Source organism: Oncorhynchus mykiss, chromosome 11 (genome assembly GCF_057628025.1).
Source record: "Oncorhynchus mykiss isolate SJ-2025 chromosome 11, ASM5762802v1, whole genome shotgun sequence".
In the NCBI taxonomy this organism is placed as follows: Eukaryota; Metazoa; Chordata; class Actinopteri; order Salmoniformes; family Salmonidae; genus Oncorhynchus; species Oncorhynchus mykiss.
This window is the reverse complement of record NC_143032.1, coordinates 6,917,522-6,934,740: the sequence shown is the minus strand read 5'-3', so window position 1 is coordinate 6,934,740 and position 17,219 is coordinate 6,917,522.

Genomic DNA, 17,219 nt, shown 5'->3' with positions numbered 1-17,219 from the left:
GTTAGTTCCTCTGTCACAGTTTTTATTACTATCTATCTGTACTGTTAGTTCCTCTGTCACAGTTTTTATTACTATCTATCTGTACTGTTAGTTCCTCTGTCACAGTTTTTATTACTATCTGTACTGTTAGTTCCTCTGTCACAGTTTTTATTACTATCTATCTGTACTGTTATTTCCTCTGTCACAGTTTTAATTACTATCTATCTGTACTGTTAGTTCCTCTGTCACAGTTTTTAATTACTATCTATCTGTACTGTTAGTTCCTCTGTCACAGTTTTTAATACTATCTATCTGTACTGTTAGTTCCTCTGTCACAGTTTTTATTACTATCTATCTGTACTGTTAGTTCCTCTGTCACAGTTTTTAATACTATCTATCTGTACTGTTAGTTCCTCTGTCACAGTTTTTATTACTATCTGTACTGTTAGTTCCTCTGTCACAGTTTTTAATACTATCTATCTTTACTGTTAGTTCCTCTATGTCCTTTTTTAGCACAAACTCTTTTGACCTAAATATATATATTTTTAATTGAATTGCATGGCCTCTAGAGGCACATTTAAAAGTCTCCCATACAATAAGGGGATCTGCTATGTTATGTGGGAAAATGTCCATTATAGATATTCTGTCGTGGTTAAAATCAAGTTATCATCCAGTAGACGGGAAATTCTGTAAGAGTAACTTTTGGTCCCAGTGAAAACAACATAAGAATGTAGTCAAGACGAATAGCTTGATTAAGCATCCACCATGTGCAGTATATATCAGTAGGTCAGGATATTTAAGCTAGTTCCAATATATCCATAATACTCGTCGTTTCATTAAGTGTATGAGGGTGATGGTTTGTAGTGTTTTCCTTTACGGTCCACTGAGGTACGTAAAACCGTATCATAATTTTCCACCATAATAATTGAGTCATGCATTGCCTGTAAACTCGATAAATTATTATATACAGTATGTATATATATATATATATATTCAGTTTTTATTGCTATCTGTACTGTTTGTCCCTCTATGTCACAGTTTTTATTACTATCTATCTGTACTGTTAGTTCCTCTGTCACAGTTTTTATTACTATCTATCTGTACTGTTAGTTCCTCTATGTCACAGTTGTTATTACTATCTATCTGTACTGTTAGTTCCTCTGTCACAGTTTTTAATTACTATCTATCTGTACTGTTAGTTCCTCTGTCACAGTTTTTCTTACTATCTGTACTGTTAGTTCCTCTGTCACAGATTTTATTACTATCTATCTGTACTGTTAGTTCCTCTGTCACAGTTTTTATTACTATCTGTACTGTTAGTTCCTCTGTCACAGTTTTTATTACTATCTATCTGTACTGTTAGTTCCTCTGTCACAGTTTTTATTACTATCTATCTGTACTGTTAGTTCCTCTGTCACAGTTTTTATTACTGTCTGTACTGTTAGTTCCTCTGTCACAGTTTGTATTACTATCTGTACTGTTAGTTCCTCTGTCACAGTTTTTATTACTATCTATCTGTACTGTTAGTTCCTCTGTCACAGTTTTTATTACTATCTATCTGTACTGTTAGTTCCTCTGTCACAGTTTTTATTACTATCTGTACTGTTATTTCCTCTGTCACAGTTTTAATTACTATCTATCTGTACTGTTAGTTCCTCTGTCACAGTTTTTATTACTATCTATATGTACTGTTAGTTCCTCTGTCACAGTTTTTAATACTATCTATCTGTACTGTTAGTTCCTCTGTCACAGTTTTTATTACTATCTATCTGTACTGTTAGTTCCTCTGTCACAGTTTTTATTACTATCTATCTGTACTGTTAGTTCCTCTGTCACAGTTTTTAATACTATCTATCTGTACTGTTAGTTCCTCTGTCACAGTTTTTATTACTATCTATCTGTACTGTTAGTTCCTCTGTCACAGTTTTTAATACTATCTATCTGTACTGTTAGTTCCTCTGTCACAGTTTTTATTACTATCTGTACTGTTAGTTCCTCTGTCACAGTTTTTAATACTATCTATCTGTACTGTTAGTTCCTCTATGTCCTTTTTTAGCACAAACTCTTTTGACCTAAATATATATATTTTTAATTGAATTGCATGGCCTCTAGAGGCACATTTAAAAGTCTCCCATACAATAAGGGGATCTGCTATGTTATGTGGGAAAATGTCCATTATAGATATTCTGTCGTGGTTAAAATCAAGTTATCATCCAGTAGACGGGAAATTCTGTAAGAGTAACTTTTGGTCCCAGTGAAAACGACATAAGAATGTAGTCAAGACGAATAGCTTGATTAAGCATCCACCATGTGCAGTATATATCAGTAGGTCAGGATATTTAAGCTAGTTCCAATATATCCATAATACTTGTCGTTTCATTAAGTGTATGAGGGTGATGGTTTGTAGTGTTTTCCTTTACGGTCCACTGAGGTACGTAAAACCGTATCATAATTTTCCACCATAATAATTGAGTCATGCATTGCCTGTAAACTCGATAAATTATTATATACAGTATGTATATATATATATATTCAAAGAAGCGTGGATCAATATCAATATTTGGACCGTATAGATTAATGAGCCAAATATGTTTATGGTCCAATGGATCATTTTAAAAAGGATCCACCTTCCTTGCGGTTTTGATTGAGCAGTTTACACGTTGGGATCAAAGTGATTGTTGAGTGTCTTTGCACCATGGGAGACATGCATTTCGTCCCACCAGTCCTTTTTCCATACAATTGTGTCTAAATGTGTAGAATGAGTTTCCTGTAAACAATAGATATCCTATTCCTTTTTCTTTCAGCCAGGTAAAGACCGATCGTCTTTTTTTATTATCTCCTAAGCCATTACAATTTGTAACGAGCTATACTTATTTCAACGCTTACCATAATGAGATACACGTTTTAATTATACTTACCATAATATGTGTTTATAAACTTACCATTAAGAAGTACTATGATAATTAAGTGTCCGTATAGCTGTCCCATGATATTTGCACTGTTAAGCATAGTGAAACTGCGACTAAGCAAACCTCTAATTATCTTCCAATATTTCACCCGCTAAAACCTCTCGTCATCCCAAGTTGGGTTGTATGTCCCAGTGACTGGCTGACCATCCCTGTACACATGGACCCTAGGGCCTTTAACACATAGGGGTCCATCCTTTAAAAAGAGAAATACCTTATTTACATGATTTGGAAAGGCACATGTAACAATTGCTTAACACTATGGGCTGCTGTATGTTTAAGATGAACCTCTATTGGACCAGGTAGGGAGAAATGAAAACCACACAAATGAATCATTTAGGAAAAGAATGCCGGTTTGTATTTGGTAAATACAAATTCTTACATTAAAAAAAGTAAATATTGATATGTGAAATTTGTACAATGAGCTCAATATGAATTAAATACCTAAACAGTATAATAGACTTAGATATGGGCTACATATCCTGCCTATAGTTTCCTAGGGTGTAACAAACTCTCTTTTGATGTTCAAAGTTCATTAAAAATACAATTCACATGAATTCACAGAAAAACACAAATACTGACTTCTAAACCACTATGAGATGGAATCTAAGTGACCGTGCCTAATCATTAAACACGGTCAGGTGTGTAAATGTGGTGTGTTCTTAGAACTGCCTCACTGCAATGTATGGTGCAATGAAGTCTTGCAACAAAGAATCCTACCACACCGTAGTATGGCAGTGCAAATTCAGTGTCCTCCAAGGAAAAGAAAAATAAATCTTCGCATGCAAATCTTCTTATCGATGTCCTGGGTTGGTTATCCTTGGTGGAACTGAATCCATACTCAAAAAACCTGACCTGTTTAACAAACAGGATCACACCATATATATATATATATCATGAGTACCTTTCATGTAAACATTAATATAGCTCTTCGCTTTAATCTCTGACAGGAATAAGACAATTAAACTTAGTCAAAATGCTTTACACTTTTAACTACAGCACCAGGCTCACGTGGACTGAACAATAGACTAGCCTGGGCAATGCAACGGACTTTGCACAACAACAGCACCAGGCTCACGCGGACTGAACAATAGACTAGCCTGGGCAATGCAACGGACGTTGCACAACAACAGCATCAGGCTCACGCGGACTGAACAATAGACTAGCCTGGGCAATGCAACGGACTTTGCACAACAACAGCACCAGGCTCACGTGGACTGAACAATAGACTAGCCTGGGCAATGCAACGGACTTTGCACAACAACAGCACCAGGCTCACGTGGACTGAACAATAGACTAGCCTGGGCAAATGTAATGTACTAGTACTTACACCTATACACCATTTCTTATAGTAAGTCATCTAAAACATAACTGTGTACCAAAATGGATTATGATAATAACTAACCACATTGTTTTGGTATGAAAACTAAAATAATTAGTCATGCATGATTAGCATGATCACTAACGTTTGCTATTTCAGTTGATCGATAGCTGAGCAAGCCTAAATGTTAACAGCTTGTGCGTGCTTGTATGCTTGGTTCAGTATGAAAAAAAACACAAAATGCTAGCAATAGCATAGCTAGCCTAATCGCTAGCAGCTCGTTTTCCTTATGAAAACTCAACAAATCCGTCAATCTTTCTCTTAATAACCCCTTCACAGCATGTTCAGATAGATCCGTCACTGATTATTTCCAGTTCTCTTTTTTAGTTTAGTTTTATACAACTTCTCATGATGATTTGAAACTTAATTTTTCCTCCATAGAATGGTGGTAGCTTTTCACGTTCGTTCAACCTCCTTTTCAACATGTTGGCGCCCACTGGTGTAGAACGTGAGGTTAGGAGAAAAACTAAGATAGGACAGAGTTTTGATTGGCTCAAAATAAACTGCTCGTCCTGCAGCTTCTGACAGCTGATAAGTAATAACGGTCAACTTATAAACATATCACACTATAATATGATTGGTTACTGGAATATCACTAGTAACAATAAGCATTCAACATTAGTTGACCTGCGTTACACACACACACCTGTCTATATAAGGTCCCACAGTTGACAGTGCATGTCAGTCAAAAACCAAGCCATGAGGTAGAAAGGAATTGTCCGTAGAGCTCTGAGAAAGGATTGTGTCGAGGCACAGATCTGTGGAAGGGCAGCAAAACATGTCTGCATCATTGAAGGTCCCCAAGAACCAAGAACACAGTGGACTCCATTATTCTTAAATGGAGAAAGTTTGGAACCAACAAGACTCACTCTCGAGCTGGCCGCCCGGCCAGACTGAGAAATCGGGGGAGAAGGGCATTGGACAGGGAGTTTACCAAGGACTGGATGGTCACTCTGACAGAATTCTAGAGTTCCTCTGTGGAGATGGGTGTTACGGTTTTCTTGCGGTGAAGGAGAGTCAGACCAAAATGCAGCGTGGTAATTTTCATACATCTTTAATAATGATGAAAAACGAACAATACAAAAACAAGAAATGTAACACGAAAACCTAACAGCCTATACTGGTGCAAACCAAACACAGAGACAGGAACAATCACCCACAAAACACTCAAAGAATATGGCTGCCTAAATATGGTTCCCAATCAGAGACAACGATTAACACCTGCCTCTGATTGAGAACCACTTCAGGCAACCATAGACTTACCTAGAAAACCCCACTAAGCCACAATCCCAATACGTACGAAAAACCCCAAGACAAAACACACCACATAAAAAACCCATGTCACACCCTGGCCTGACCAAATTAATAAAGAAAACACAAAATACTAAGACCAGGGCGTGACAATGGGAGAACCTTCCAGAAGGACAACTATCTCTGCAGCACTCCACCAATCAGGTGTTTATGGTAAAGGACCAGCTGGAAACTTCTCAGTAAAAGGCACAGGATCCCCCACTTGGAGTCGGCCAAAAGGCACCTAAAGGACTCTCAGACCATAAGAAACAAGATTGAACTCTTTGGCCTGAACGGAGCAAAGTACAGAGAGATCATTGATGAAAACCTGCTCCAGAGCGCTCAGGACCTCAGACTGGGGCAAGGTTCACCTTCCAACAGGACAACGACCCTAAGCACACAGCCAAGACAACACAGGAGTGGCTTCGGGACAAGTCTCTGAATGTCCTTGAGTGGCCCAGTCAGATCCCAGCCAGTGCACAGACTTGAACCCGATCTAACATCTCTGGAGAGACCTGAAAATAGCTGTGCAGCGACACTCCCCATCCAACCTGACAGAGCTTGAGAGGGAGAGTAGAAGCTTGTAGCATCATACCCAAGAAGACTCGAGGCTGTAATCACTGCCAAAGGTGCTTCAACGATGAACTGAATAAAGGGTCTGAATATTTACAATATGTGATATTAAAGTTTTTTACGTTTACATTTGTTCACATTTCTAAAAACGTTTTTTTTTTGTCATTATGGGCTATTGTGATGTCATTATGGGCTAATGTGATGTCATTATGGGGTATTGTGATGTCATTATGGGCTATTGTGATGTCATTATGGGCTATTGTGATGTCATTATGGGGTATTGTGTGTAGATTGATGAGAAGAAAAAAAAACGATTTAATGCATTTTGGAATAAGGCTGAAAAAGTAAAGGGGTCTAAATACTTTCCAAATGCATATTAAACACTTCTCCCATATCTTCATTTGTTCCCACAATTGACCAATAATACGCAAAATAATAATAATATAAGCACTTCTACGAAGGATTATTACCCATAACAACGGTCGGTAGTATGAAGTCTACATTTTTATCAACAGATGTGGAATGCATACATTCACTCACCCAACCCCTCTCTCCCCATCCACCCATAGATCGACCCCCCCCCCCCCCCCACACACAACCACAACTCAAATGTTCAACAGTTGTTCCATCCCTGCACCCAACACAAGAGAAGAAATTATGTGTGAATGCACATACAGTTTGGTTGTTTAAGAAGGCATTCCAAATTGAGAAGGAATGGGAAAAATTGGTTAATTAACCAATAGCTAGTCCTAGCTGATTATCCAATATCTAATCCTAGCTTATTAACTAATATCTAGTCATAGCTGATGGAGTGTGTATACCCCCTTCCCCCACACACGCTGGTCCCCAGTTGTGACCCATCTCCCTAAGCACCTCTGATTATTCTGTTTCCGACCAGGGCCACGATAATATGCCCACTCTTAGATTGTCCGAGCGTGACTCCCTCCCAATGGGTTACTGCATCCAGTGATACCAACACTGCCACTGTCATTCCAATGGAATTCCTCCCGCCTAGGTATGAGGTCATCAAGGTTCTCATTAGCAGCTTTGAGAAAATCCTTATATTGTATTTTATGCTCACCCATCCAGGAGCTTTGGCTTTTGGACATACAGTACTCTGCTAGACAGGCTCAGACTCTTGAAGGGGCTTTAGCGGGTCTCTGACAGCATTCACTTTTCTGTCATCTCTGCAAAGGCGACTTGTAGTAGGCCTATAAAACGGATAAGGACTTCTCCTTAGTGGGTGGGTTGCTCAGGTCGGTGTCTATGATATAGGGTTGTTCCATCATGATAGGACAAAAATAAATTAACTATATATTTTCGCTTTATTTGTGAAATGTACATCCCATATCTGCGCAAGAGTGAAAACTCCTGCTCGCAGACACAGATGGGCTATGGCATTTGCAACAATTTTCCTTCCATATCTCAATTAACTCATCACACTTTCCCAAACACATAAAACAATGGGCACCCAATCTTCCTACATACCCACTCTCCCCTCACATATACACTCCCATACACAACCACATATTCTGTCTTTTATGTCCTCTGTTTGTCATGGTTTTACTTCTACCTTGTCGATTCCTGCCAAATTTCAGGCCTGGGGTACTTCTGTGTTCCAGTTCCTGTGTTCCAGAATATTCCCTGACTTGAATAGTATAGTGTAGCTATATCATTTTATATTACAATCCTTACCATTAATAGTGTTGGATGTTCCATTTGATTTTCAAAGAGCCATGGAGTGGTCTTAGTGTCTCGGAACAGTTGGTTATCAATGTATAGATTATCGACTACGAGAGCTTATATTACACGTCTCCCATTTCGTCTGTATTGGAAGAGTGCATACAGTACTTTGCCTCGTTCTGCGATTTCCTTTGGGAAATGGATCGTTCATGCCTATTTTAAAGCCGGCAAGTGTTTTGCCCAGGCTTTTAACCATTATTTTATCTTTAAAGAATGCAAATTTGGCAACGATCGGGCGCTCGTGTCGCTGTCCTCTCTGTCCGAAAACGATGTACACATTCAAGTTTAATTTGGTCGATGGTGTCACCTGGGATCTGCTTTAACAATGAAATCTTTCACCACCCTCGCTGAATCTTCACCTTTATCCTCTTTAAGTCCGGTAAGCACCAGATTTTCGTGCATTGATCTAGTCTGTATATCAAGTATTGATTCTCTGAACAACTTGTTTTCTCTTTTAAGTTCATTAATGTCAGATTCTATAACATTGACTGTACCCTTCAGCTTTTGAGTTGATTTTTTTCAGTGTCGCTGCTTTCTCATCACTCATTCCATCTCATGTATATCTTTACGTATTATCTCAAGTACGCCTAATTTATAATTAATAGATTTTAGCAGTTCGGTCTCCACGCTTACCGTACAGGGTGATGAAAATAGGTCATCAGTGTCAGCCTCTTATTACTATTCCCCATTCTTTCCGTGTTTACGCTCCCCCATGTCTGTTGTGACTGCATTGATAGTGTTTGTATATAAAAATCGTTGTTTTGAGTTATTATCCAGTTTTGATGTTGTTGCCCAGGAGTGAGCGAAATCAGCGTAAAAGTACTACTATTTGGTCAGTTTCACGTTGAAGCATTGTGTGCCTGTCTGTGTGTGAGAGCACGAGGGAAGGAGACAGAGAGTGTTAGTGTGCCTGTCTGTGTGAGAGCACGAGGGAAGGAGATAGAGAGTGTTAGTGTGCCTGTCTGTGTGAGAGCATGAGGGAAGGAGACAGAGAGTGTTAGTGTGCCTGTCTGTGTGAGAGCACGAGGGAAGGAGACAGATGTTAGTGTGCCTGTCTGTGTGAGAGCACGAGGGAAGGAGAGAGAGTGTTAGTGTGCCTGTCTGTGTGAGAGCACGAGGGAAGGAGACAGAGAGTGTTAGTGTGCCTGTCTGTGTGAGAGTACGAGGGAAGGAGACAGAGAGTGTTAGTGTGCCTGTCTGTGTGTGAGAGCACGAGGGAAGGAGACAGAGAGTGTTAGTGTGCCTGTCTGTGTGAAAGTACGAGGGAAGGAGACAGAGAGTGTTAGTGTGCCTGTCTGTGTGTGAGAGCACGAGGGAAGGAGATAGAGAGTGTTAGTGTGCCTGTCTGTGTGAGAGCACGAGGGAAGGAGACAGAGAATGTTAGTGTGCCTGTCTGTGTGAGAGAGCACGAGGGAAGGAGACAGAGAATGTTAGTGTGCCTGTCTGTGTGTGAGCACTAGGGAAGGAGATAGAGAGTGTTAGTGTGCCTGTCTGTGTGAGAGCACGAGGGAAGGAGACAGAGAGTGTTAGTGTGCCTGTCTGTGTGAGAGTACGAGGGAAGGAGACAGAGAGTGTTAGTGTGCCTGTCTGTGTGAGAGAGCACGAGGGAAGGAGACAGAGAATGTTAGTGTGCCTGTCTGTGTGTGAGCACTAGGGAAGGAGATAGAGAGTGTTAGTGTGCCTGTCTGTGTGAGAGCACGAGGGAAGGAGACAGAGAGTGTTAGTGTGCCTGTCTGTGTGAGAGTACGAGGGAAGGAGATAGAGAGTGTTAGTGTGCCTGTCTGTGTGAGAGCACGAGGGAAGGAGACAGAGAGTGTTAGTGTGCCTGTCTGTGTGAGAGCACGAGGGAAGGAGACAGAGAGTGTTAGTGTGCCTGTCTGTGTGAGAGCACGAGGGAAGGAGACAGAGAGTGTTAGTGTGCCTGTCTGTGTGTGAGCGCACGAGGGAAGGAGACAGAGAGTGTTAATGTGCCTGTCTGTGTGTGAGCACTAGGGAAGGAGATAGAGAGTGTTAGTGTGCCTGTCTGTGTGAGAGTACGAGGGAAGGAGACAGAGAGTGTTAGTGTGCCTGTCTGTGTGTGAGAGCACGAGGGAAGGAGACAGAGAGTGTTAATGTGCCTGTCTGTGTGTGAGCACTAGGGAAGGAGATAGAGAGTGTTAGTGTGCCTGTCTGTGTGTGAGAGCACGAGGGAAGGAGACAGAGAGTGTTAGTGTGCCTTTCTGTGTGAGAGCACGAGGGAAGGAGACAGAGAATGTTAGTGTGCCTGTCTGTGTGTGAGCACTAGGGAAGGAGATAGAGAGTGTTAGTGTGCCTGTCTGTGTGAGAGTACGAGGGAAGGAGACAGAGAGTGTTAGTGTGCCTGTCTGTGTGTGAGAGCACGAGGGAAGGAGACAGAGAGTGTTAGTGTGCCTGTCTGTGTGAGAGCACGAGGGAAGGAGACAGAGTGTTAGTGTGCCTGTCTGTGTGAGAGCACGAGGGAAGGAGACAGAGAGTGTTAGTGTGCCTGTCTGTGTGAGAGCACGAGGGAAGGAGACAGAGAGTGTTAGTGTGTCTGTCTGTGTGAGAGCACGAGGGAAGGAGACAGAGAGTGTTAGTGTGCCTGTCTGTGTGAGAGCACGAGGGAAGGAGATAGAGAGTGTTAGTGTGCCTGTCTGTGTGAGAGCACGAGGGAAGGAGACTATAATGAGGCTGGAATTTAAATCAAGATGGTGCCGTGCTGTATTCCGGCCTATAATGAGGCTGGAATTTAAATCAAGATGGTGTCGTTCTGTAAGTTCCGGCCTATAATGAGGCTGGAATTTAAATCAAGATGGTGCCGTACTGTAATTTTCAGGCATCCAAGAGGAAATGGCAATGTTACATAGCCAAGAGATTGGGAATCCTGCCGAGATTAAGGCAAAGGGAAAACCCGTCCATTTTTTTAATTCCATTGTTAATAACATGGATGACCTCTGATTGCGGATTTACTACCAACTGGACTCTTATAACTGCAATATTCTCTGCTTTTCTGAAACATGGCTTCCGGACAAGATACCCCACATGTGTACCTAACACAATGGATTCTCCGTGATACCTATCCTACATTAACATGTCTCCTTCGCCACTCCTTCCATTTAGCCACGTGATACCTAACCTACATTAACATGTCTCCTTCGCCACTCCTTCCATTTAGCCACGTGATACCTAACCTACATTAACATGTCTCCTTCGCCACTAGGAGTGAAAAAAGTCCTAGACCACTGTTACTCTACCCACGAGCAAGTATACAAGGCCCTCCCTCGTTCCCCATTTGGCAAATCAGATCATGAATCCATACTCCTGCTTCTGTTTACAAGCAGAAGCTCAAACAGGAAGTACCCGTGACTTGCTCTGCTGAGAAATGGTCATCAGAGTCAGAGAATATACTACAGGACTCCTTTGCTAGACCTGATTGGAATATGTTCCAAGACTGCGCCGATAACGTCAGAAAGCTATCCACTTCCTTCACCGGCTTCATTAGGAAATGCATCAGTGACGTCGTCCCCACAATGAAGGTTTGCTGCTTCCCAATCAAAAGCCCTGGATCAACACTGAGGTTTGCTGCTTCCCCAATCAAAAGCCCTGGATCAACACTGAGGTTTGCTGCTTCCCTAATCAAAAGCCCTGGATCAACACTGAGGTTTGCTGCTTCCCTAATCAAAAGCCCTCGATCAACACTGAGGTTTGCGCTAAGGTAAAGGACAGGCCTACCACATATAGGGCTATCACAGACAACCCTGAGGCTACGGCTGAGGACAGGAACAAGTACAAGAAGTCCCGCTAGGACAGAGCCATTAAATGAGAGAAAATGACAATATAGTGATGAGCTGGAATCATAGTGGCGCAGCGGTCTAAGGCACTGCATCTCAGTGCAAGAGGCATCACTGCAGTCCCTAGTTCAAATCCAGGCTGCATCACATCCGGCCGTGATTGGGTGTCCCATAGGGCAGAGCGCAATTTACCCAGCGTTGTCTGGGGTAGGCCGTCATTGTAAATAAGAATTTGTTCTTAACTGACTTGCCTGGTTAAAAAAAGAAAAAATAATTAACAGGCTTTGACACCCTCCGCATGAGGCATGGGCTACAGTCCATTATGGGATTACAAAGGAAGACCCAGCCCAATGATGCCTCAATACCAGACATATTCTGTCGATGCTTCAACAATAACAACACCGTGTCATACGTGAGAGCCTCTACCGACCCAGAGGACTGGGTGATCTCGCTCTCTGAGGCCAAGGTCTTTAATCATGTCAACACTTTCAAGGCCGCAGGTTCTCAGAGTGTGCACAGAACACCTGGCAGGCATATTCACAATCCTTTTCAACCTTTCCTTGTCCCAGTCTAATCTCCACGTCGTTAACTGACAACCATCATTACTGTTCCTTAAGGCTTCATTCCACAATGACTACCACCCCATAGCACTCAGCATTAACATCACCAGTCCCTGAATTTCAGGGATGATTTTGTCTCAGTCCCGAGTCCTTTGTTCTGCTGGGATGGTGTAAAACAAACTAATCTACACTGCCTTTGCCTGCCCTGCCTTTTTAGTCCTGCCTGAAAATAGCATTTCTGTGTACGATGTCTCTTTAGGAGGTTTTCCAAAGTAATTTTTGATTCATCCAAAGAAATTATATTTAGGCTCGCACGGGCGACTGTTCATTCTGAGAGAACGCAAAGATGAGAAGGAGAACTATAGGTAAACTTTGTTAGCTTGCTACTACTATAGTTAGCACCTTTTGTTAGCCCAAGACGATGTGTCAGTCTGTTTTATCTGGAGTATTTCTCCTGTCTTATCCGGTGTCCTGTGTGAATTTAAGTTTGCTCCCTCTAATTCTCTCTCTCTCCCTCCCCTCCCAGAGGATCTGAGCCCTAGGAACATGCCTCAGGACTACTTGGCCTGATGACTCCTTGCTGTCCCCAGTCCACCGGGTCATGCTGCTGCTCCAGTTTCAACTGTTCTGCCTGCGGCTATGGAACGCTGACCTGTTCACGAGACCTGCTGTTTTCAACTCTCTCTATTGCACCTGCTGTCTCTGACTCCGAATGCTCGGCTATGAAAAGCCAACTGACATTTACTCCTGAGGTGCTGACCTGTTGCACTCTCTACAACCACCGTGGTATTTATTATTTGACCCTGCTGGGCATCTATGAACGTTTGAACATACATCTTGGCCATGTTCTGTTCTCCACCCGAGAGCATAGTTCCTCTTTAGGTTTACTGTAGGTTCCTGCCTTTCTAGGGAGGTTTACCTAGCCACCGTGCTTCGACATTTGCATTTCTGTTTGTTTGTGGTTTTAGGCTGGGTGTCTGTATAAGCACATTGTGCCATTGGCTGATGTAAAAAGAGCTTCATACATACCTTTGACTGAAGCGTTGATTGATGATGCTATTCAGTGTTATTGACCTCACAGTAAGCCAGATTCAAGTAACTTACAATCCAACATGTTGACTCAAAAGCTACGCTGACAGATAACGTTAAAGCTAGCTAAATGACGTTAGGGGACCACACAGACTAGATAGTAGTGCTACTAACATTAGGTAACGAGCAAATTTTATGAACAAGGTTTTGACAGTAATTGATTAGCTATCTGGACACTGCATCCAACTGCTGGAGCTCTGTTCATCACCTGACAAGTATCACTATCTAACAAATTACTGTCTCATCAAATACTACCCAAATATGCTAAATAATGCTAATAAAGTTACCTAGCTAACTTTAACATGACGTTAGCTACTTTTGGTAACGTCAGCTCAATTAACTTGCTATCTGTTGAGAAAACAAAGCTGGATAGCTGAGTTAACATTGTTTTTCCAACTTATAGAATATGAACATACTCAATTTCTTCTTGAGAAGAGGACAAACGATGCAGCTCAGCAAACACAGAGATGGTTGTTGCATTTGCCGGAGTAAGTGAATAGATTTGCCTGTTCATATTGCTTCTCTGTGTGTTTGTCTGTTCAGAATACTCCATATTGCTACGAGACTGATACCATACCATCTCTGTAATAATATAGGAGATCCAGGAAACCAGAACTTCAGACAGCAAGCAAGAAAGGGGAGCAGACAGGCCAGAGCGAGAACACAGGAGAACACAGAGAGAGGAGCAGACAGACCAGAGCTAGAACACAGGAGAACACAGAGAGAGGAGCAGACAGGCCAGAGCGAGAACCCAGCAGAACATAGAGGAGCAGACAGGCCAGAGCGAGAACACAGGAGAACACAGAGAGAGGAGCAGACAGGCCAGAGAGAGAACACAGCAGAACATAGAGAGAGGAGCAGACAGGACAGAGAGAACGTAGAGAGAGGGGTGGCCCACACAAGACAAACACGTATCATATTCCTCTCAAGCCACAGGAAGTAGTTGTTGCTAAACATTACCTCTCAAACAAAGAAAGATGCCACTTCTGACATGTCCTGTGTGTATAAATTATTAGACCCTGATGCACTATGCAGAGCCTTCAGAAAGTATTCACACCCCTTGACTCATTCCACGTCTTGTTGTGTTACAGCCTGAAAATGTTAATAAATAGATTTAATTTAGATACTGTGAGTATTCACACACCTGAGTCAATACTTTGTTTAAGCACCTTTTGACAGCAATTATAGCTGTGAGTCTTTACTGGGTAAATCTCTAAGAGCTTTCCACATCCGCATTGTACAACATTTGCCTTTTATGCTTTTCAAAATTCTTAAAGCTCTTTCAAAATAGTTGTTGGTCATTGCTAGACAACCATTTTTTAGGTCTTGCCTGATATTTTCAAGCAGATATAAGTCAAAACTGTATCTCAGCCACTCAGGAAAATTCACTGTCTTCTTGGTAAGCAAAGCAAGTGTAGAGTTGGCCTTGTGTTTTAGGTTATTGTCCCTTTGAAAGGTGAATTAATTTCCCCGTGTCTGGTAGAAAGCAGGTTTTCCTCTAGGATTGTTCCTGTGCTTAGCTCCATTCCGTTTAATTTTTATTCTGAAAAACTCCCCATTACATACCCATTACATGATGCAGCCACCATTAAGCTTGTAATGTATTGGATTTTACCCAAACATAACACTTTGTAAAAAAGGGAATTGCTTTGCCACATTTGTTGCTGTATAACTTTAGTGTGTTGTTGCAAACAGGATGCATGTTTTGGAATATTTGTATTCTATACAGTGTTCCTTCTTTTCACTCTGTCTATTAGGTTAGTATTGTGGAGTAACTACAATACTAGTAATGTAACTACATCCTCAGCTTTCTCCCATCACAGCCATTAAACTCTATAACTGTTTTAAAGTCACCATTGCCCTCATGGTGAAATCCTTTCGCAGTTTCCTTCCTCTACGGCAACTGAGTTAGGAAGGACGCCTGTATCTTTGAAGTGACTGGGTGTGTTGATACACCATCCAAAGTGTAATTATTAACTTCAACGTGCTCAAAGGGATATTCAATGTCTTTTGACATTTTTACCCATCTACTAATAGGTGCCCATGTGAGACATTGGAAAACCTCCCTGGTCTTTGTGGTTGATTTTGTGTTTGAAATTCACTGCTCGTGTCACGTTCTGACCTTTATTTCCTTTGTTTTGTCTTTATTTAGTATGGTCAGGGCGTGAGTTGGGGTGGGCAGTCTATGTTTTGTGTTTCTATGTTTGGTTTCTGTTTCGGCCTAGTATGGGGCAGGTGTCATTAGTTGTCTGTGATTGAGAATCATACTTAGGTAGCCTGGGTTTCACTGTTGGTTTGTGGGTGTTTGTTTCCGTGTGTGTGTTTGTCACCACACGGTACTGTTTCGGTTTGGTTATTTCACATATTTGTTTATGTTTTTGTATTTCATAGTGTTCAGTGCTTTTCTCATTAAAATCGTCATGAACACTTACCACGGCGCATCTTGGTCCGATCCTTACTCCTCTTCAGACGAAGAGGAGGAAATCTGCCGTTACAGCTCGACTGAGGGACCTTACAGATAATTGTATGTGTTGGGAACAGAGATGAGCTAGTCATTCAAAAATCATGTTAAACACTATTATTGCTCTCAGAGGGAGTCCTTGCAACTTATTATGTGACTTGTTAAGCACATGTTTACTCCTGAACTTATTTAGGCTTGCTATAACAAAGGAGTCGAATACTTATTTTGACTCGAGACATTTCAGTTTTTAACTTTTAATTAATTTGTACAAATCTCTAAAAACATAATTTCACTTCGACATTATGGGGTATTGTGTGTAGGCCAGTGGCACAATCTAAATCTAAAATTCAGGCTGTAACACAACAAATTGTGGAAAAAGTCAAGGGGTGTGAATACTTTCTGAAGGCACTGCATATACAAAAGTAAATGGACACCCTTCAAATGAGTGGATTTGGCAATTTCAGCCACACCCTTTGCTGACAGGTGCATTTTTTTGGATACATCCATAACAATGTAATGATGCGTGATATATCCTGGCATAGAACATGTGCTCTCTCGTCAGGACGCTTGTTCAGAGGAGCTAGCCAACAACACAGCTAAGACGATCATTTCAAACTGAAGCTGGAAAGACAGCAAACTAGCTGCACTTAGTTTGACCTGTTTTCTATTATTGTTATATATATTTTAAATTGAACCTTTATTTAACTCGGCAAGTCAGTTAAGAACAAGTTCTTATTTACAATGACGGCCTACAATGGCAAAACCCAGACGACCCTGAGCCAAATTGTGGGCCCAATCACAGCCAGATGTGATACAGCCTGGATTCAAAACCAGGGACTGTAGTGATACCTCTTGTACTAAGATGCTGTGCCTTAGACCGCTGCGCCTCTAGCGAGCCAAATTGATATTTCTTTGTATATACTATTGATAGTTCTTTCTGTTTATCCATACAAATTATGCTGATTCATGATTTCGACTGGCTGAGAAAAGCTGCCTGTCTGTCTCATCCCGACTCCCGACACGTTCATTACTATGGGACTTCTGGAGATGGAATTTGAATATTGAAACAATTGTTGCAAATGTCAGAGAAAAAGACTGCAAGGTTTATACAAATCTCGGCTGTTGAAAACTAAATGTCTAAAAGAAATGTGAGATAATGTCTAGATGCTTTTTATAGTGGAGATCAAGTTTATTAAGTGTCTGACTGGGTTGATGAGACAGTGGATTGCTCAGTCAGATGGAACAGAGTAAATCGGCATTTTAACGAGTGGCAACTTGTGGAATAGACAACGACTGGAATGTGGTTTAAACAATCAGCATTCAGTATTAGACTCACATGTTGTATAAAATTGAGCACACAGCCATGCAATCTCCATAGACAAACATTGG